The sequence below is a fragment of the Pteropus vampyrus genome, unplaced genomic scaffold (assembly GCF_000151845.1).
Source record: "Pteropus vampyrus isolate Shadow unplaced genomic scaffold, Pvam_2.0 Scaffold240, whole genome shotgun sequence".
NCBI classification, from domain to species: Eukaryota; Metazoa; Chordata; class Mammalia; order Chiroptera; family Pteropodidae; genus Pteropus; species Pteropus vampyrus.
In genome coordinates, this window is record NW_011889021.1 from 86,146 (window position 1) to 108,181 (window position 22,036).

A 22,036-nucleotide genomic window follows, 5' to 3' on the forward strand; every position below is an offset into this window, starting at 1 on the left:
GAGCAGAGAGGCCAGAGGCATGCTAGCCCCTCCCCCACCGTTATTCCATTTGGACATTTTCTGCTTAGGCATTTTAAATGTATACTCAGTTATTCATTCAGCAGGTATTTATGAGTTCTTACTATGTGCCGAACCTGTTTTAGGTGCTGTGGTTACAGCAGGGGAAAAAAAGAAAACCAGGCTAAAATCCGTTGCCACGTGGAGGGGGAGGCAATAAATCAGTTAAATATTTGAGGCCAGGTGATGAGAGGTGGGTGAAGAGCACTACAGCAGGGAAGAAGACAAGCTGTGCTGGGTAGGGGTGAAGGGAAGCAGTTGGGGGTGGGCTATAATTTTAAATAGGGTGCTCAGGAAGGGCCTCACTGATTCACTTTGTTGCTGGGACTTGTAAGCCAGCACGTGGGAAGCCTGGGGCCACAGGGAAGCAGATCAGGCCAGGTAGTGCAGGCACCTTCCTCTTTAACCCATTGAGTCTTCAGTTCTAGGCAGCAGGGAGCCTTTGAGTGTTCTTGAGCAAAGGAATGCCATGTATGGGAAGATGTCCCTTGTAGCTTTATAGAGGACGGGCTATAGGGGATGAGGCTAAGGTCCCAGAAAGAGATGACCAGGGCTTAAAAAAAGTTTGGTACTTCCTGCCGATGCATGGTGGGATGGAGTTAGGGAGCAAGAGCAGTGGGACAGGAGCGAGAAATGACAGTGAATACTGGCAGAAAGGGAATGACGGCAGGGTTTAGGCTGGAGAGGGGTTGACAAGCAGCACACTGAAGTTCCTAGAATTTGGGGCTTGGGGGTTGGTTAAACATTCTTGCTGTAACTTTCATTATTTTAGTATAGCATAGTACTTAAGAATGTGAGCTCTGGGTTTGAATCCTGACTAAGTGATCTTGGGCAAGTTACTTAACCGCTCTCTGTGCCTCAAGCTCTGCATCTGTACAAAGGGGGACAAAATAGTACTTACCTTATCAGCATGTTTTTGAGAGGATGAAATAGGTATCTGAATGTCACATATTTAGAACAATACCTGACATAAGTGCTTCATAAATATTAGCTTGTTTGACCGCTTGTCTCTCTCTTCATATATGTGTGTATGAATAAAGTTAACATGTTGGACATATCCTTTCTATTGTTCTGAAGCTAAGTCAAAGGAAGAAAAGGATGCTTTTAAGCATTAAATAAGGTAATAAATGTAATGAATTTAGCATAGTTGCTGATGAATACTAATTAAAAGTACTACCAGTATCACCAAATATTATCGTGAAGAAATGATTTTCCAATGGAAATCCTTTATAAAGTTGTTCGATTCAACCATTATTTATCGAGTGTACGGTGTGCCAGGTGCAGCACTAGACATAGTATCTCCTTTCATCTTTGCAACGACTGCCTGAGATAAACACTAGTAACTGCATCTCACAGATGAGGAAGCTGAGGCTCAAAGAGTCTAAGATTTGTCCAAGATCACACAGCCAATGAGTGGCAGAGCTGAGATTTGGGAGTATTTTTCCCTTTGACATTGAACTACCTTTTATAATAAGAACAATTATTCTATGAGTAATCTCTTCTATAAAAGACATATAGGTTCTTACATCAATCTCCCTTGATTTTGGTGCACACTTGGAGTTTTGGAAGTGTAGAGGTATGGCTAACTTCCAGGAGAGACCAGAGGCAGTGCCAGAGAGGGAACTCTGAACCAGGAGTCTGAGCTGCCCATGGGCGGGAGGGGCCATGGGTGAGTCAGTGCCTTCCCTCGGTGGGTGACTCCTCTGTGAAGGCCTTATCAGAGCCTTTCAGTCCCGCAGAGTCTCTCTGAGACCTGTCCTTGGTTGATTCCGCCCCTAAAGTGCTAGAGGAGCTAGAGCTCAGTGGGTTCAGACTCCAGCTCTACCGCTTCCCAGCTGTAAGGCCAACATAGGAGTGAGTTTCTTCGTGCCTCAGTTCTGTCACCTGTGAACTCACTCATGGGGTTTCATGAGAATGAAATGAAATGGATCGTGTAAATACTTAGAACTGCCTGGCCCATTGCAAGTACTCAGAGTTACTATGCTAATGATTATTATGATTATAAAAGTCTCCCCTGATCTGTAAGGCCAGAATAAAATGCCCCACCCTCTCTGTATGATTCCTCCAGTAAACCATTTTGTTTTGCCTTATTATAAAATTGTGGGTAGAGCCCTCCCCTTCACCAGAAGGAGTGCTTGAGACAGAGGTGCTCAAAACATATTACATAACAATTCTCATATTGCTTCAGAATAGGTCTCAATCAGTGCTTTTTAAATACCTGGAGACTTGTGCCTTGTCCTAGAAGATGCTGAAAGAAATTTGCCAAACGGAATGGATTCCCAGTTCTCCTTTTCCCTTCAAGCCACATATTCTGACTTGAGTTCCCCACCTCCCAGGATTATGAAAAATATGTGCTATTTCTAAGGGTGCTTTGCAGTTTGCTGAGCACATTCACATTCATATTGCACTCAGTCTTCACAATCGTCCTGTGCGGTCATTGTTTACTATCTTCATTTAATAGATAAGGAGACAGAGGCTCCACAGAGTTAAGTAATTTGCCCATAAACTCTCAGGTTGAAGGTAAACAGGCACCCCTGCCCATCTCAGGAAGCCTTGGTCTGGAGGCTTAGATTGACCATCCCTCCAAAGCCTTTTCATCATTTCCCCTTTGCCTTTTTCCTGAAGAGGGTTGAGAGGAGATCATGTGACCAAAAGATCTTTATACAGTTCTGCTTTTATCCTCCTCCAAGCCCTGTTACTATGGAAAAAGCACATGATGGTGGACTTAAAGTGAGCCAATGATGAGAGTTGCTTAAATCATCCCTAGTCCCATGTTCTCTTCTCCATGAGTCTGAGGCCTGGGACTCTGTGCTCTGGCCTTTGTGGGGAGCAGAGACAGTGGGGAGGGCATTGTAGCTTTAAGCATTTGGAATAGGGCCTGAGCACAGCCATGCCCTGGAGGAAACTACGACTGAAGGTGGAGGGGCTTGGCATCCTCAGCTTCACCCAGGAGGAGGGGCAGGCACTAGGTATGAGGCCCAGAACCACGTCCAGGTTGCAGGGGCTGCTGGGGAGTATAGAGCAGAGACCGCGGAAGGTGGGAACACTTCCTCTCCAGGAGGCAAACAGGCAAACGATCCTTCCAGCCAAGGTAACACTAAATCACGTGCTCCAGGTGGACTTTAATTCAGACTTATCAAGCTCCAGGGATAAGTAGAAGAATCTTCTGTGTAGCTCAGCTCAATAAGAAGTTATTAAAGAAGTACCTATAGTGTCCCAGCAGGTGTGAGGAATGTGAAGTCCCGTGAGATAGGGACCTGGCCATGAAGAGCTCATACCCTAAGGCCTCATTTTTACATCTTTTCCTTGCTGGGAATCTTGAATGCCAGGGTGATGCTGGTGATGCTTTAATGTATAGGGCAGCATGCAGGTTCCTGGCATCTCAGGGCTTCTCCAGAATCTGGGCCTGGCAGCTCAGCACAGCAGTGCAGGCTGGGAGCTGGCAAAAAATCCCTGCTCATCGAGTTGGGTTTTAAGCCTGCTGTGGGGGGTCGAGGGGCTGTTGGGCCTTTTCAGTCTGGTTCTTGATCCCTCCATGGTTATTACATAACCAAAGTTGCAGACACAGGAGCATCTCTGGGGAGGAGGTGAGAAAGATGGCAAGATAATGGCTCAGATGGCCCATCTCTCATTCAAACCAGTTATCCCTTCTCTCCTCCAGCCTGGCCGGGCTCTGCTGCCATTCTCTGCTTGCCTGCCTGGGTCACCCCTGCTTCCCTCTCTGTCTTTGGTTTTTCCAGTATGCGGTGCTTCCTTTCTCTTTTGCTTTTATCCATCCTCATCCTGCAGGACTGAGATTCAGCCCTTCCTGCTTCGGAAAGGCTTCCTAAACTCTCTCAGCCTAAACGCCCTCTCTTTTCTCCGTATGCCTTCTGGGTGGAGAGCCAGCAGCCCCCACCAGCTCAGCATTTACATGTTATGTAACATGTTTTGAGCACCTACCAGATAGCAAGCAGCAGAGCAAAGATTAGAACAGTGGAGCCTGACTGGCCTGGGTGTACAAACCAGCTCTGATCCTTATGAGCTGCGTGACTTTGGGTAGGTGTTTTGATTTCTCTGAGTCTCAGTTTCCTCATTTGAACTTGAAGATATGATGCCTGTCTCACAGGGAAGTTGTAAGGATCTGGTGAAATAATCCATGCAACACAAAGCACTTAGCATACAGTTCCTGGCTCATAATAAATGGCTAGCATGTGGGCAGCTTTGACTATTCTTGGACATATATTGTCTTATTTAATTCACACCCTAGCTTTATAAGGTAGATATCATCCCCCGAAGGGGAGCAAACAAGCCTCAGTGCAGAAATGACTTGTCCAAGATCTGAGGATGGGGTAGGCAGTAAGGCTGGCATTCAAGTCCAGGCCCTGGCTGGTCTTCTTCCACTGCCTCTTCTTCCCAAGTCCAGGCCCCTGTTCCAATGCTTTCTGGTATTCTTCACAGTCCTAGTCAAGACACTCAGCAAATGCTTAGTGAATAATCTTTCTTTGCTGATTTAAGGAGAACCAAGCTGTAGGGGAATCGGGGGAGCAGAAAACGAGACCCCTTGAGCATTCCATCCCCTTTCAGATTTCAAGCTAATCCAGCTTGCCTATGGATCCCTGGCAGAGTACTGCACACAACTCCAACACCAGGCAGTGCTGGGCAGCATGGCACCAGCATTGCATTCACCCAAGGAGCACAAAACTAGATCATGCCCGGAGGGGAAATCAGCCAGGTCCTCTCTCTCTTTTTTCTCTCTCTCCCTCTGCGTGTGTGTGTCTGTCTCTGTCTCTCTTTCTCTGTCTCTCTCTTTCATTTCAGAGCATAAAGCTATGCAAAGAAAAAGAAAAGTAAGGAAAATACCTATCTGGACAATCACCCATGACTGGGGCAGCCACTGCCTGAACCTGATTGGTGGGAAACGAAGAGAAAAGCCAGGAATTGGCAGGCAAGCTCTGGGTAACGTGTGGCATTGTGTGTGTCCTGTGGGGTCAGTGAGGAGCTTACTGAACTTCCCCAGGACCAGAGGTACAGGCCACTCCCTGCCAAAGGTGGCTGCTCTTGACATTATTGTGGTCAAGATGATTTCACATTGTTTCAGATCATGATTTCCAGTTATTCTCCATCAAATGTTGGAAGCTGCCACTTCCTTCTCTGGCCGAGTCTTCTTTTGTACCAGCTCAGGTTTGTGTCTGCAGAGTCCTTACCACACCAGTTATTTAGTTTATGCCTGTGCAGACCTTAGTGTGGATTCCCAGGGACCTATGTACTCATATGTTCACCCCATGCTAATGTCACAGGAGATGGGGAGGCAATCAGTATGGTTTGGTTCTTTGTTTTTGTTAGCAGGCCAGGGGTTTATTTTTGTTTCTGTTTCTCTAAAACCCTTTAAAACAGCAATCCTCAACGTTTTTAACACCAGAGACCGGTGCTCCTATGAGAATCTAATGCCTGATGATCTGAGGTGGAGCTGAGGCGGTGACACTAGCACTGGGGAGCGGCTGCAAACATAGATGAAGCTTTGCTCACTCCCCTGCTGCTCACCTCCTGCTGTGTGGCCCATACAGGACCCCTACTTTAAAACACATCTGAAGGTGGAACTGCTTTTCCTTGAGGGAGATGAGAGGGTGCTATTAGAAGGCCTGAAGGTACAAGAATAAACTATCTTTGGGTGCTGGCCCAATAGGTGGCTAGAAAATGAGACAAAGCAAAGATAACATTGTTTAGCACACTGCTATGTGTTAGGCATTATGATTATACCTGTTAAGTCAGAATCTCTTGGGAAAGCTGTCTGAGAAATAAGCAAAAACAAACAAACAAACAAAACAGAAACTCTCCATGGGGTTCTGACAGGCATATCTCATTTAAAACCCATGATAAGTGCCATATCATTAATATTGCACTGATACTCTTGGAGATTAAAATAACCAATGTTCAGAGAAGGAAACATGCCCAAGGATGCACCAAGGTATCCACGATGCTGCCTGTCCCTTCCTCTGGAGGCTGCCTCTGGGTGGGGTGGAGAGCCAGTTGTAAATGAGGGGGCAGTTGTATATCCCCATCTCCCTTGGGCAGGTCTGAGCACAGGCGTGAATGACAGCAGACATGCCTGTGTGAGGAGGAGGCCTCAGGCTTAGGATCAGAGTGTGCTGGGGAGGCAGCATGACAGGCGGACCAGGTATAGGTTACTAGCGGTGTGACCTTGGCAAATTATTGAACTCTCTGAGCCTCAGTTTCCTCACCTGGAAAGTAGGTTGGATGAGCACCCAGCTCCTAGGACTGCGGTGAAGGTTAGATGCGATCGTACCAGTGAAAGAGTCTGACACACATTTAAGGGCTCAGACAAGGCAATTTCTCTTCCCTTACGCACCCTCCTTCCTCCTCTAAATAGAGTTGTTTCAAGCAGCTGCCAGGATTTTTGACTCTGCCACTGCGAAGTTATTGAAAATCAGCTCCAGTCTCCTTTCTCTTCTTCCCCTTCCCTAATGCTCATGGCAATGCAGACCCATGTCTGAGGCCGGGTTCCCAGCCAGGGACCGCAGGACTGGGCTGTTCAGTTTTGGTTCCAGCATCTTCCTCTCCCAAGAAGGTCGTTGGCCCGGGGGCTTGCAGTGGCCTCTTCTGACTTCGGTTTGTGAAACACTTGGCTGCACATGTTTGCTTTTCCCTGGCTGCCTGGGTCTCATTGAGTGTGCAGGCTCGCTTTCCTTGCTGGGTGGGATTTTGTGATGATAAAGCAGTAATCATCGAGTGCTGCTGTTGGTCGGAACTCTTTTGGTTTCAAGTGACAGGAACCCAACTTGAATGAGCTTAAGCAAAAAATGGGATACCTTGTAAGGTTCTAGGGGAGGCTGAGAGACTCAAAGGAGGAGCTGCAGAATCCAGCCCCAGGAAGAGAGCAAGTGGCCTCAGCATCCCTGGACCAGCACCCCTGCTCAGCGGCCCATGGATGCAGACAGCTCCCAGCGGACCTCATATAGCTCTCCACCCATCTCAAGAGAACCAGGCCTCCCCTAAGATTTTTCACTTTAGAACTTGGTGCAGCTTGGAGCATGTGCACACCGTTTGTACCCATAACTGTGGCTAAGGAGGAGAGACACTCCGATGAACCTATCTTGAGTCCCATGCTCACCTTTTTGTCACAGAAGTAGAAGATGGGAGTAGAAGATGGGGCAGAATCTATTATCAGAACAAAGGGAGAAAGGCACTAGTAATATTAATAAGTAAGAGTAATACTAACTTTTATCGAGTGCTTGCTTTGTGCCATTTTTCTAATTCTTTACCCATGCAAGTGTTTTTCATCTTCACAATCAACTCCATTTTATGTACCAGGAAGCTAAGGCACAGAGGGGTTAAGCAATTTGCCCAAGGTCACATAGCTAAGCTAGCAGAAGAGCTGGGATCGAACCCAAGCAGAGAACTCTTAACCACCCATTCTGACGTGGACAATAACAACAGATATCAGCTCCAAGAACTTACTCTGAACTATACACACTGGGCTATGTATGGCCTTTACAGCATTATCTTATTTCCATCTTCAGAACAGCCCTATGGAGTAGGCACTAACATTATCCCTATTTTTAGATAAGAAACAAACAGGCCCATGGAAATTAGGTGACTTGCCTGGGGTCCACCTGACTCAGTTAAAGTGACAGACTAGGATAGGAAGCCAGGTTTTCCTGATTCCAGGGCCTGAGTTCAGGATCAGTTCTCTGAACAGCCTTTGCATTCAGACACTTCTCTTTCTCTATCAGAAGCTCCCTTGGTGATTGAGACAAAGAACAGACCCGGCTCAGTATCTGAGCCTTCATCCTTTGTCTAGAGCTTGGGGCATGGGCACCCCTGCTCCATGCATACTGCTGAGGGACCAGCTTTGCGGTTCTTAGCTGGTCTTGGTGTGTCTCACACTAACTCACCAAAGGGTCTTGAATAAGCTTTGACTGTGTCTAAACTCTAGATTTCTTCATTCCTCCACTCATCAAATGTTGATGGAGTGCCCACTGGTGCCAAGCCCTGTTCCAAGTGCTTGGGGTCTTTTAGTAAAGACCTCATCTCTGTGGAGCTATACTTGGAGAACAGCAGAGAGGAAGCTCCCTGAGTTATTTTCATGTTTCTCGGGATTCCCTGAAGCCACTCGGGCTCATAGGAAACCTTTCCTGCATTGCCCAAGTCAGGCCCACAAGGGCCTGGAGACCTCGTGCTTTTTTGTTTAGAACTGGCATGATGGCAAAGTCCAAAAGGAGACTTGTTTTTTCATTCTGATTAATTACAAAGGGAAACATTGTATCAGGGAGTGAGCATGGGCATGGACTCAGGCCAGATTGGCTGTGAGTCCCAGGCTTCTGTGGCTAATGCTGATTGAGTCTACAAGGAAAGGAGCACTTGGCTGTATCATGCCTCGGTTTTCCTCCTCTGTGGCGTTACTGTACTACCTGCCTCATGGGGTTGCTGGGAAGATTATCTGCGATAGCTCATGCAAACCACCCATCACAATGCCTGCACATAGATTAGTCCTTCCGCGAAAGGACCGACTAGTTTTATAGGTGTTTCTACAAGTCAGACCCATGGAGGTGGGCAACGAGAAGGGATCCTTGGTGAGGAAATCACAAATTAGGTCAAGCTTTTCATTTTACAGATGAGCCATGGAGACAAAGTACGTCTAGGCTCTAACAGTGGTCGTTCCATGCGTGGCCAGTGCTCAATACACAGTAGCTTCTCTCCCATAAATAGTCTGAGAATTCGGAACAGTGAGTCCCATCCCCCAGTGCTCTAAACGCAGGTCTTTGTGTATTACAGAGAACAGTTGTGTGTTTAGGTGGGCAAGTGGGTCTACTGCCCTGCTGAAGCAGAGCATGTGTGTCCAAGGGGGTATGGGTATTGCCTCTAGGCTCCTCTAGGGGAGGGATGGTTCTGGGCCCTAGGACCTTCTGGTTTAGTGGAGCTCGAAGTTGGTCAGACAGAGGGTATGAGTTGGTTCTTGGAGTGGTTGAATCACAGTATTCTCAGGCCTGTGTGGGAATCTGACCTTGTAGACTGGTCCAGAAATGGCCTCCTGCACACCATGCAGACAACTCAAGCAGAAACAGCATTTCCATGCTGCTGGTCTCAGCAATGTCCCCAGGTGGTTAGGGGCTTCTGTTCCTGAGATCTAGGGAGCATAGGGAGGTTCCTGGTTCTCAAACCTGGTTAAACCGATGATAGAGTTCTAGGCCAGGATGTCCAGCATCCCCATCCACTGTATCCAGAAGCTTCTTTCGAGAAACAGGGACAGATAAGTGGAGGCTTCCAACCTCTCTGTCTTTTGGCTCTAGACTACACGGTGCCTATATAGCTCAGGTTGATAGAATGTAGCCAAAGCAGGCGAGCCTGTTTGTCAGCTGCCACAGGCTGGAAAGGTGTGGCTTGATAATGATGATGATGACAGAGATGATGGCAGCTCCTGCTCAGGTGGCTGCCCTCGGAGCCTGCCAGGCAGCTCATGGGGTGTCCAGGCCCATCAGAGCTAGCATACCTCTCGCCTCAGTGTGGTGGGATAACCATGAGCACGGGTCAACCAGACCCAGGCTCCAATCCCGCCATGCCATGGGGCCTTGGCACATGCGTTCTGCTCTCTGAGCCTCCGTTCCTGTCTGTGAGGAGCCATGGGGACAAAGTACGTCTAATCTCTAACAGTGGCCATTCCATGTGTGGCCAGTGCTCAGTACACAGTAGCTTCTGTCCTATGAATAGCCTGAGAATTCTGAACAGTGAGTCCCATCCCCCAATGCTCTAAACACAGGTCTTTGTGTGTTAGAACAGTTGTGTGTTTATGTGGGCAAGTGGGCCTACTGCCCTGCTGAAGCAGAGCGTGTGTGTCCAAGGGGAATGGGTATTGCCTCTTGCAGATCTCAAATTCCACATCTATGTTAGTTTTGTCTTCTTGAGACTACCTCTTAGAAATTTAGAATTGTGAAAGTAAATCCTTAGAAATGCCTTGTAACTCTGGGCTCCATTTTCCAAACAGGTGTAGAGGCACTTTCTGCAGAGGTAGTAGGATGTAACCAAATCATTTGGGTAGTCATCGGAAGTCAAAATACTAATTTGTTTAGGAAACTCAGCCCAATCAAATGGTCCACTTTGATAGCTTCCTTTTTTTTTTTTTTTTTTTTGCATTTTAGACCTTTCCACCTTAGGAAATGTGACAAATTTCATATTTGTGACTTATTATGAGATTTTTACATCAGCTTAATTTACTATGTCCTAAGCTTAGAAATTCTGGCATTTTTTGTTGTTGTTTCTACTAAAGCACCTAAAGCATTTTTTTCCAGATCCTTCTTACTTTCTCTGCAAGCCTTTGTGCAGAGGTGTGATAAGCCTTTAGGGTACCCAGACAGTGGCAGACAACAGAATTTATTTGACCATCTCAGTTCCTTTCTTCACACAGAGGAGCACAGGGAGAAATTCTCTGTTTATTTCCTCCCATTGGGTAAAGGGGCAAAGGGCACAGGCACGTGGGCCCTCTTGGCAGGGAGAAGATCCGAAGCTGCAATGTAAGATAAAGTAACTGACATTCATCGTTGGGCTTTTGTTTTTAAAGGGACATGGCAATCTGTGCGAGGCTCGTCCTGGAAGGAGGTGACTTTAGTCACTGCGATGCCTAAGAATCAAGTGAGTAAGTCACAGTGGTGGATCTCTTTTATGCCATTGAGTCATTCTTGGGGGGGCTGGCTTCAGACTTTGGAAAGTGTAGGGGTGCTTATACTCTTTCTTCAAGCCTAAGCGAATGTAAGCCCATTTAGAGAATCGATGGCTAGTGAAAGCCCTCTGTCTTTGCCTGCCACCTTTGCACAGCCCTCCCATGTTGTCAGAGGAGGGAGGGAGGCAGGAAGAGAGATTGAGATTTGTTTAGGGACATGAAAGACCGGACTAACTCAGTGGTCTTTGGGTGGGTGGGATCTCTGTCCCCTGTTCTTCTAACACCAGCAGCCCAGCTGTCTTGACTCCGGTCCCAGCTCTGATGAAGTTTTAGTCTCCTGCCAGCCTTGATCTGTGCCAAGGCAAGAATCTGGCTGAGCAGCTTCTGTAGGGAGTGACTTCAGAGCACTGTAGCACATTTGTCCAAGATTTGAAAATGTGATTGCAGCATCTTTCTCTGCTTGGGTTTCATTCTGATGAGAACAAACCTGTTTACATCTTCCCGTAGATTCAGCAGATCCTTGGAGGCTTAGGGTATAGAAGGCTAAGTTATAGGCAGTAGTGACTTGTTTTTGCACAGTCACCCTCATGAACTATCATAAGAGATCTTCCTTGAATACCTGTCTGACAGCCACTCTGCTGTTGGCCTTCCAGGCTCCCTCTAGTCTGATCTCAGATTCATATTCCAGCGTGTTTGCTGCCTCCCCTCCCTGTCCAGGCTCCAGTCCCCCAACTCCGGGAACAGCTTTATATCTGGGCCATGCTGTTGTTCCCTTTGAGATGCTTCCCTCACTTCCCCAGGCAAAATTGGCACTTCCTCCTTCTCTATACTCCCATAGCGCTTTGTTCAGACCTCTTACACAGCACTGGCTGAATTAAGGTTTGTTCACTTGTCTGTCTCACCCGCCAGCTATGGGAGCCTCGAGGGCAAGCACCTGTCCTCCAACCTTCCTGTCTGAGATGGGCAGCGCCATCCCGGCGGCACAGGACCGGGCACATGGCAGGGGATCAACAGCTGCTTATTGACTCGAATACAAATCCCGGGTTTATTCAGGGCTTATGGCTCCAGAAGTTCTATCTCAGTGTCTCATGGGAGCTTTGCACTCCGGGAGGGGTGGTCACATTCTCACTTATTTAATAGACGTAAAGATTGAGGTCTGAGCAGTCAGCTAAGTTGTCCCAGGCTATAGCCTAATATAAAGACCAGGACCCATATCTCCTGTGGCCAATGCTAGTCTTGTTTCTGTAATACCAAATTTTATAATTACAGAGAACCCAAGAGATAATTTAGAGCAAACCCCTCATTACCAGCTAGGGAAACTGAGACCTGGCCTGAGGATACTTTTTCAAGATTACATAGCTAACTGATGCCAAATGGAGAATTGAAACGCAGGCCCTGGACTTCCTGTCTAGCATTTTTTTTCCACTCCTCCTCCCCATCCTCTGCCTCTCTTCTGTATACAGCCATCAGAGAACATTTGGGGACCAGCATTCTGCAGTGACAGGAGGTAAAGCACTTAGTGAATGCCCTGAGTTAGAGGGAATGTAGAAATGTGCCCTCCAAGAGCTTCCCTTCCAGGCAGAGCCTTGGTGGAGGGAGGAGGGAGAGCAGAGGTTGAGGGGAGCACCTTGGGCACAACCCAAGGGCCGGAGCATGGTGGCAGTCAGCAGGCAGGCATGTCTGGGCATTTAGAGGCTGGTCTGGTGGGTGCTGAGGATCCATGGTGGGCAAGGAGTCTGTGTCGAGAGTCCTGGCCAACAGAACGAGAAGGGTTGACTGGACCAAGAGGAAAGGAGTATGTCCAAGGAGGAGGGTCAGGCAACGGACAGTGAATCCCATCATGGTCTCCAGTGTGTATAGGGAGGAAAGCGTGTGCATTTCCTACTGGCTTATCCCTATTGTACTCAAGGGGATTTTTGTTGTGTTTTTTTCTTATTGACCACACTTCCAGTTGATCCTTTAAGCCCATTTGAATTTTGGAGCTCTCCTGGTCCTTCATTCATTCCAGGCTGCATACAAGGCCAGGTAGGTGCTGGCCACTCATTCCATTTTTACTCTGCAACTTCTTGGGAATCCAGACAGAGAGGGGCTGGGACTGACTGCAGGCTCCATCTCCACTGGCAGGTTGAAACATACAATTTGCACAAATTACAGAGAATGTGATGTTTGCCAAATAGGTACTTTGGATTATTTTTCTAAATACGGCCAGGTTATAAACTTCTCTAGGGCAGGAAAAGTGTGCAGTGGTACAGCATTATTGTTCACATCTTATGTTTATATTGCAATTTACATTTATAAAGATCGTTTCATCTTCATAATAAGGCAGGTGGGTTTACTCCCGTTTTACAGATGAGAAATTTGACTTAGGCTATAACCTGCCCAGGTAATGTAGCTGCCTGAGGGCTGAGCGGGGACATAGCCCAGGTCTCTTGTTTATAAATTCTGTGATCTTTCTACTCTCCTGTGCTTCAACCGTATGTAAATTCTGCAAGGACTTGGGACATACGAGGAGCTCAGTAAATATTTGTTAAATGAGTGAACTTTGGCTATTCTATTTGCCATTTTTTTTGTTTGTTTTGTTTTGCCATACTTAAACCATAAAATGATCCTCTTTGGCAGCAAGGGGACACTACTCTGTGAAGCATTTGAATTTCTTGCCATGATAAGGAACTGATGAGTTCTCCTCTCACCCAGCCTCACCTCCGGGAACTGGGTCATGCACACTAAATAATTAATTCCTTAAATCTTTTACTTAGAGCTTCCTGCTCCTGATGCTGAGATGATCTGTCCAACACTGATCTTTGAAAGGTCTCTGGCAGAAGCAGAGCTTATTGCTTGTTGTCATAAACCTGCAGATGACCCATCTAACTGCCCACGATGGATACTCTTGGCCTAATTAGGTCAGACACCCAGTGAGTTAATTCGATCCCCTCTTGCCACTCTTCTCCACTAGCCTCTTCCAGATGGAGGAAGAGAGTCGTTGTGGGTTATCTTAGATATTTAGGGTTTTGTAAGGACAGAAAGCCCACCCCTCCCTTCTTCCTGACCTCTTCCCCAAGATTTTGCGGTGAGGGCTGGAGAAAGAATAAGTGCACCATGCATGGGGTAGAGGAGGCACTTATCAAAATATCTGCTAGGCCTGTTCTTTCCCTAAGTGATACTTGGGCCATGTTGTTTAGAGTCTGCTGGGGATTCAGCTGGTGTCATTAGAGCAACCTAATTAGATTCTTGGGTCAACAAAGTGAGAAAAGAGGCGGCTGGGACCAAAGGCCCACGTTCTAGTATTGGTTGTTCAGGGTTTAGCTGTATGGCCTTGGACCAGTCACAGAGCTTTAGCAGCCCTCAGACTTCTTATTAAGGTAATAAGAGGGGCACAGAGGGTCGTGGTATCTTAAAGCAACCTCTTAGATGTCTATGGTTCTCAGTGCCAACTCTGTCTGTCCTCATGATTAGCACTGTCTTCCCGGTCACCTCCCCCTCACGTGGTCAGAGTTTGCTTCTGTAAGCACTTTGCTCCTGGCCTTTGTAGCTTTGCCACCTCTCCCCTGTTGCACCCTGAGATATGACAGAGTGCTGATAAAAACTGCCCGTTGCTACTTTAGTCTCCTACCAAGCAGCATGGGGACAAGTCTAACGTTTTGAAAGAGTATTTGGGGACCTACCAGGTTATAGGTTAGTATAGGAGGGGAGTGGGGGAAATCCTTGAGTGGAAAGAAGCCAATGCAGATGTTTAGGGGTTGTTGGTGTCAATATAAGAATGTTCAAACCTTTTGAGAATTATTATAAAAATCTATTTGAACCAGATAGAGGATATGCCAGGAAGCAAGCTCTCAACAGACAGAGACAAATACTCTGAAGAAATGACAGTTTGCAGCTTCTTTGATGCATTTGGAATTAAGGAAGGAAATAAGAAAGATTACTTGAAGGTGGGAGAAAGCAAGGGGGTTGGATTACAGGCTAGTGAAAATTATGTGTTCTCTTGAGAGTGGTCGTACTTTAGAAGGAGGGGTCTGAAAAGGGGCATTTCAAAGGTGTGTTAACCTGGATGCACAGAAGCAATGGGCAGGGCTTGCTTAAGGAAAAGATAAGCCTTTTACTAAAGAAGTTATATACCTAGGGCGTGACTACTCACCCCGACCTACCCAGTTAGGAATTCATGATCAGATCACCCTGTGAAGTTACTTTCCTCAGAACCTCTTTTTCGAACATCTTTTTCATCCACATTGGGATATCCAAGCTCTCAATGCCCCCAAGGTACCTGGACCCTGTTGATTTGCTTAAACAAAAGTTACTAGATAAGTTCTTAAGACTGTGGCCCCAAATTTATCTTCTTCCCTGGCCAGGCTTTGCACTCAGGGGTGACCAGACACCCTGGTGCAATAAAGGCCATAGCACTGGTAGAAGGCTGCTCAGTGGGAGCTAAGTGATGTCTCAGACAGACAACTAACACAGAAATGGGAAAGGCTGAGGAAGGTAAATCTATAAGATTTATAATCTAAGAGCATTAAACCTGGAAAGAACTTACGAATCATCTAATCTAACTCTCCTGTTTTGTGGGTAAAGAAACAGAGATCCAGAGACATGACTTAACCAAATCCATAAAGCAAGTTAGTGGTAGAACTGAGATAGCACTCAAGTCTCCTGATTCGCAGCCAAGGGAATCATAACTATTGTATGAAATGATTCTTTCCCCAGTGCCAAGTTGCCTCCTCACGTGGGTTCAGCTATCACACTTTCCAATCCTCTCTTTGACCCTGAACTCGATTGTCTTAGGTGTTAGCAGGGCCCCACTGCTCCCAACTCATTGTTTATTGAGGCTTAATAAAACTTGGGTGCAGCATCATGGAGAGGTTGAGGCTTCTCGTGTGCAGGCTGCTTGACTTGCACGTAGTGACTTCACACTGTTGAGTCAGCATTATTCTGTTTTATGGTATGTCCCGGGGTGAAAGATTAATTCAAGACAGGAAACAAAGGATGCAATGGCCCAGCCTTTGTTGTTAAACAGGCCTCATTCTGAGACTCTGAAGCTAAGGGCAAGGATTGAGTGCAGCCTTCACTCTCCCTTGCTTTGAGAGAGGGCTCTTTGGGGTTAGAGGCTGGCCATCCCATCACTGTGTTGAAGGCATGTGAACCAGATGGAAGCCATTCACTTTTTTTTCTGTAGGGCTCCATTTGGCTCAGCATTTCCTACGGGGCTCAGGGAAATGTATCTTGAGCTCTTCCCATTGGGTAGGCACTGGGTTGACATATTTTGCCTCGTTCGTTTCTCATGGCAGCCCTCTGAGAGGTGGGCATATAGCTACTTATTGTATTGAGGAGAAAACTGAAGCAGGTACAGGTTAAATAACTTGTCTATGTCCCACAAGATGCAAGGTGTCTGACTTTCAAGCCTTTTCTCATGCCACATTTCACACAGAGAAGGGAGAGCTGGGCCTGAGTGGGCCAGGTATTGATTAAGGCATTATCGATTAAGCCAAACCCTTGAGTGTGGGGATGCAAAGGTGAAAACGTTCTAGTTCCTTAGTTCCTTTATTCCCAGGTTTTTGTGGCCTGGCCTGGCTGCAGGACAGACGTGTGCAGAGTCACAGTCATTGTTCTAAGCATTGTCACAGGGAGACACGGCAAGTGCTCCGGAAGCACTCTGAGAAGAGTGCATCGTACAGGAAACACTGCACCAAGCAGGTGCTGTGGTACTCGTATTGAAGGATTAATAGGAGATTGCTAAGCAGAGAAGGAAGCAGAGGATTTTTCAAGTAAAAGACACGGTGGTGTGAAAAGACTCGTTTAGGCATTTGGAAGTAAGGAGGAGTTATGTGCGTGTTTTCCTCTCAGCAGAGGGTAGAAGAAATGGAACATTCAGTTGAGAGAGAAGCTGGGGCTGGGGCAGGAAGGGGAATTTGGAGCCTGACTGTCAGAGGCTTTGTAAAAAGCTAATTATGTGACAGTCTTTGAAAGAAACATCAGTAGAGACCAGCAAAGATTCTCCAGATAGAATTCTCCAGGCACCTGAAGTACTTTTCCCTGTAGAAATGTGGGTGGGGCTTGTTTTCAGACAGTTTGTGTTCGTTTTCTACATTTTGTGCCTTGCGTACCAGTAGAAGTGTTTATTGATGGGGCTAAGGCATCGGGGTGGGACAGGCCACACTGCCAGTTCATATTTAAAATGTCTCAGATTCCTCTTGCCAAATAAGCTGATAGCAAACACCCTTGTGAGTTCATGTGCAGACTGTTCCTCCAGGGAGGGTTTTGTGTTCCAGACAGGGACACACAATAATTCTGTAGAAGCCGAGGGTGTGGGGTAAGAAGGCTACTTAAAAATAAAGACCAATGAGAAAACAGAGCTGTTTTTAAGGATATTTGCAAGGCAAAAGTATCGAGGAAGTAGATTATTTGCCACAAGGACGAGCCAGACTCTTTAAAAATATCAGGTCTTTAGAGTGGGAAAGTAATGGTGAAGGAAGAGAGAGAGCCCCCCAGGAACTTTTGTCCTTCTCATTTGGAGTGAATTCCTTGCTGAGATCTGCCCCAGGAAATCAGTTTTGGAAACTGAGCTTTGAGCTTGACTTGTCCTTCCTGGAGAGAGGAGAAGAACAAAAACCAGGAGAGTGATTTAGAGTCGAGGGTTTTCTCGGTCTCGTATCACAGTCCATCTCTCGTAGCCCCTGAGTTTTATCTCTTTATGAGAAATAAAGAGAAAGAGAGAAAATCCTTTTGGGGACAGCTCCTGTTTATTTTCATGAATGTGTTTTTCAGAATATTAGCCCAAACACCTGGAGGACAGTTCAGCATCTTCATTCAGCCGACACAAATTTATTACGTAGGGATGGTGGGAGACTGTCTCCCTAACCTCCACAGAAAATTCACTAGCTTGGTCACACCTTCTACCATCCTCTCCCCTAGGGCTGCAGTCTGTTGGGGTTTGGATCAGTTTTGACTCACTGAATGGGGAAATGGTCAAGGCAGTCACTGGTCTTAGAGTACTTGTTCAAGCATCTCTGAGCTCACAGGAGCATGGCCTTTGAGTGTCACTTAGAGAGCTAGGCATCTTCGTTCTCAGACCTCTGCTCCCTCCCACACAGGTCCACACTGCCCTCAGTGCCAACCTTATGGCCGTTACCAATAGGCAGTGCGACAGGACTGTCCACCCCCAGTGCTTGTACGCCAGTCCTGGAATGTGAAGTGCAGCCTGTCAAGCCGACAGTCTCCTCAGAAAGGAGTTCAGCAGCCGAGTGTATTTTAGGTACTGGTTCTCCCATGTCTTATCAGAGAGGCTTTTCTGTATTTACTGTCTGGAATTTTAATTGGTTTCATAGAGCTTTGGGGAAAGTAGTTCCAGGAGTCTTCGGTTCCTCTGCACAATAAAGAAGTGGCCCAAACTGTCTTGTTCTCTCACTTCTGTTCAGACCTCTGAACTTCCTCCAAATGTCAACATATTCGGCATGGGCAGAGATCCCCTCCGGCGGGTCCTGGTGAAGTGAAATATGCTTTCACAGAGCCGTTTTGCTTAGTTTCTGGCCTGGTCACTTCCAAGTTGTATCCGATAACCGTTAAGCTGTGTTCATTTAGCACACTGCCTGGCACATGGTAATCAGTATCTGGGGGATGAATATATGAACAAATAAATAACCTGCAAGCAAATCCTTCCATTTTACAGCAGAGCAAATCAAAGTGAACAAATCTCAGGCTGAGCTGCCTGCAAGCTGTCCAGCACCCAACATGCACCCTAGGAAAGACCCCTCTGGCTCTTGGTGCAAAGGAAGTTGCAGATCTCCCATATCTGGGGCTGGGGGCCTGGAGGGAGAGCCATAGCATCTCTGATCCACATCCAGAAATTCTCCTCATCAAGACTTTGGGTCCTGGTTGGGGGCTTTAAACAAACATACAAACAAACAAACAAACAAACAAATAACAATAACATCAGCAAACTGCTGAGAATGTCGCCCCAGCGAAAGCAGGGTAGAGTCCATTCTGCTGTCCCTCTCGGCTTGCCCCACCCACCCCCATTTGGCTGAATGTCCCATGCTTGGACGTGTCTCCCAGGAACCTCCAGATGGTTGTCCTTGCTTTGCCATGTCGCTTCTCAGCAGCGTAGGGGATTTTATACTGAAATCATAGATCCTGGATTCTTGAGTATGTCGACACATTGGTAGGCTTTGAACAGCCCATGACGCTTTTCTGACTCAGGCAGGGTTTACCTGCTCATGCAGGTGCACACACCTGCTCATAAAGGCAGTTTACACGCTCTTGGGTGGAGGTTGGATTGAAGGGCATGGCCGGCTGGACTGCTGGCTTGATGGGGGTCCCTTAATGGAAGGAATGGATAAGCATCACCCCTTCTCCTGCCCCGGGGACCCCCACACAGAAGCCATCTGACTGCTGAGATCCAGAAAGATATTACTTACAACGCTAATAACATTAAACAGCAATGACATATAAACAACAAAGCCTGTATAATTGCATGTCAGGGAACTAATCCTGAAATTAAAGGTCTATAATTCAAAGGAAAATTTAGAAGTCTTAAGTAAACTCTAGAAGTGGTACAACATAAGTTGTTCCATCCCTCATGAAACAGGTTTTCACTAATAAACATTCATTTAACCAACTCGTACTAACTACCTACTAGGAGCAGACATCACTCTGGCACTGAAATTATAAAGATAAAAATCAGTAGACAACTTGTTAATGGGTAAATTAGTAAAAAAGGGACACAGTTCGTAAAGTTGAATTATTTGAATTTTAAATATTGATTAAATACCAAATGCTCATGCAGAACTGAGCTGACTACTCCAAGAAATAGAAAGAAACAAAAGACACTAGGCTTTCCCTCAAGAAGTTTATATATTAGTTGCCCAGACAAGATTGATGCCCAAAAAATGGCTTGAGTTCGAGGCTAAATGAAGTGCCAAATAGTGTGGTCTATGCCCTGTATGACTTCAGTGTTATAACTCTTGATCTCTCTACCAGATGGCAGTTTCTCAGAACCTGGGAGAGACGGTGCTCGTTCACCTGGTACCTGCAGTGCCACACGAGATCCCGGGCCCAATGTAGGTCCTCAGGAAATGGAATGAATGGAATTGAATGTGACAAGTGATCCCCAAATCGAGCTAGTCCACAGAATTCCCCCTCAGACCTCAGCCTGCAGAGATTCTCTTTGAGAGTGGGCCCAGGAAGCGGCCTTTTTGGACAATTCCTGGTGAATCTGCTGTAGAGCCAGATTTGGTGACCCCTGGCATAGACTCCAGGAGTTAAAAGGATACATGGGGAAAAAAATGTCACTAAGGGTTGGGGAAGATTTGTATCTGAAAACTCCAGCTCATTCCCTAAGATCCGGCTCTGGTGCCACTTCTTTTATGAGCTTCTCTCCTGGATGTCAGTCATATCGTCTCCCGTCTCCGTGCCCACACATCTTGGTACCCACCTCTATTGCAGCTCTTATCAAATATTGTTTGAATTTGATTGCTTGAATAGACTGATGCTCATATGCGAGACAGCATGTAGTAGGTCTTCAGTTAGTGCTATGGGGCCTGACTTTGCTTCAGAGGATGGGTAAGATTAGAGTAGGGTGGGAGGAGGAAGGCAGAGATCAGATGTAAAGGATTGGAGGGGCAGCCTCAGGGGAGCCCTGATACCTTGGGGAATTGAATTTAGCAAGGAAACGAGAGCTGTATTGGGGGTACTGATGAGCCCAGTAAAGGAAACTGGACTTATACTGTGGGGCATAGGCATCCCTGAGAGCTTTGTGAGCAGGAAGGAGGTAGTGCCCAAGAGGTGGGAAGGGGAGGATGGAAGACTAGTAAGGAGGCTCCTGCAGTAATTCTGGTGGTGATTAGACACAGAGGGCAGTCACAATTCAAACCACCACATGGCCAGAATTTTGTGCTATTCTTGAGTAGATTGTTGAACACCTACCATTGCCAGAGGCCCAGGTGCCAGGCCCTGAGACATGCAACCTCTGGCATCAGAGAGCTCATAGTCTGGTGAGGCAGGCAGACCCACAAGTAGAGAAAACCAATAGTATGTATGAAACGAACATCGGATGCTCCGCAGAGGATGGCGTGAACAAAGGAGGCGAAGGGAAGCCAAGGTGGGGCTTTGAAGAAGAACAGTGCAGCCAAAAGTACTGCCTAGCCAGGCGTCATTGCACTTTATCCTCATGTAACCCAGTGGGGTCAGAACTATTATTATCCCCATTTTATGGGTGAAGAAACTGAGGTTCAAAGAGGTTAGGCTCACACACCGAATAAGTAGCAGGTGAGGTTCGCAACCAGTCTGCTTGACTCCAGAGGCCAAACTTGGACCCCTGACACCTGCTGCCTTTGATGTTCAGTTCTAAAGCTGACTGGGATTTCACCAAGCGAACAGAGTCTAGACGGGCATTCTAGATGGAGGGACCCATGTAAGCAAAGGCACAGGAAGGGAGGTATGAAAGAGTTCAGTTTATCAGGGAGCTGAAGCTGGCTCAATAAGTCTATAGTAGGAGGGCTTGGGGAAGTGACGGGAAGGCAGGCTGGAGAGCAGGCAAGGGGAGGATCACGGTGGGTATTGTTTGCTTTACCAAGATGTTTGGACTTAACCCTGAAGATCGTCAGGGAGCTGTTGAAGGATTTGAAATAGAAGTGGAACCTGACCAAGTATGCATTTTTGATATAAAGGTTTCTCTGGCAGCAGTTTGAGGAATAGGCTGGTGGATTGGGGGGAGGTGATCCGGAAGCAGAGAAGGCATTTATGAGGGGATTCTGAGAGCTGCAGGTAAGAGCAGGAAGGAAGGACAGGACGGGAGGCAGTAGACGGGGCTATATGAGGACTTGGTGACTGGCTGGCTCTGTGAGATAAGGGAAAGCGGGCAGAGAAGATGACTCCAAGGATTTGGTCATTGAGGTTGGGGATGAGGGGGAAGAACAGGTGGAGGTGAAAGGTAAGTTCACTGCATGTGAGTTCTGTAAGAGTTGGGGGAAAATGTGTAACTGGCAGTTGACATAAGGGCCTGTAGTTCAGCAGGGAGATCTCCATCAGAGGGGTAGCTGGGTGGGTCATCAGGATGTAGATACTTGTTGAACTTTGGAGTGTTTAGGTCCTTGAGAGTGAGAAGGAAGTGAGAAGAACCTTGGGACACAGCAAAAGTTCAGGAGCAGGTAGAGAGAGACAAGTTTGCCAAGACTGAAAATGGGCAGAGACTGCGAGTGAGATAAGGTCCCATAAGTGACGACTGGATTTAGCAGCAGAGAGAGTTGGTGATGACCTTGGGCATGATGCCTGGGGTGGGCTATGTGTGTGAGTGGAAATGAGATTGTGGTGGATTGAAGGGTAAGTGGAGGTGAGAAAGTA

At 46.9% G+C, this 22,036-nt stretch overlaps 1 protein-coding gene across 3 annotated transcripts in view; it reads left to right on the top strand.

Annotated features, from left to right (window-relative positions):
- MICAL2 (microtubule associated monooxygenase, calponin and LIM domain containing 2) overlaps positions 1–22,036 on the top strand; it is a 147,059-nt gene that overhangs the window by 16,569 nt on the left and 108,454 nt on the right. Inside the window, exon 2 of one of the 3 annotated variants that reach the window (XM_011374156.2) lies at positions 10,613–10,687. The exons of 1 other annotated variant lie outside the window; for it this stretch is intronic. The gene's annotated coding sequence lies outside the window, so the exon portion shown is untranslated. The remainder of the gene's footprint in view (positions 1–10,612; positions 10,688–22,036) is intronic. One more of the 3 variants, XM_011374155.2, reaches the window with a different exon arrangement.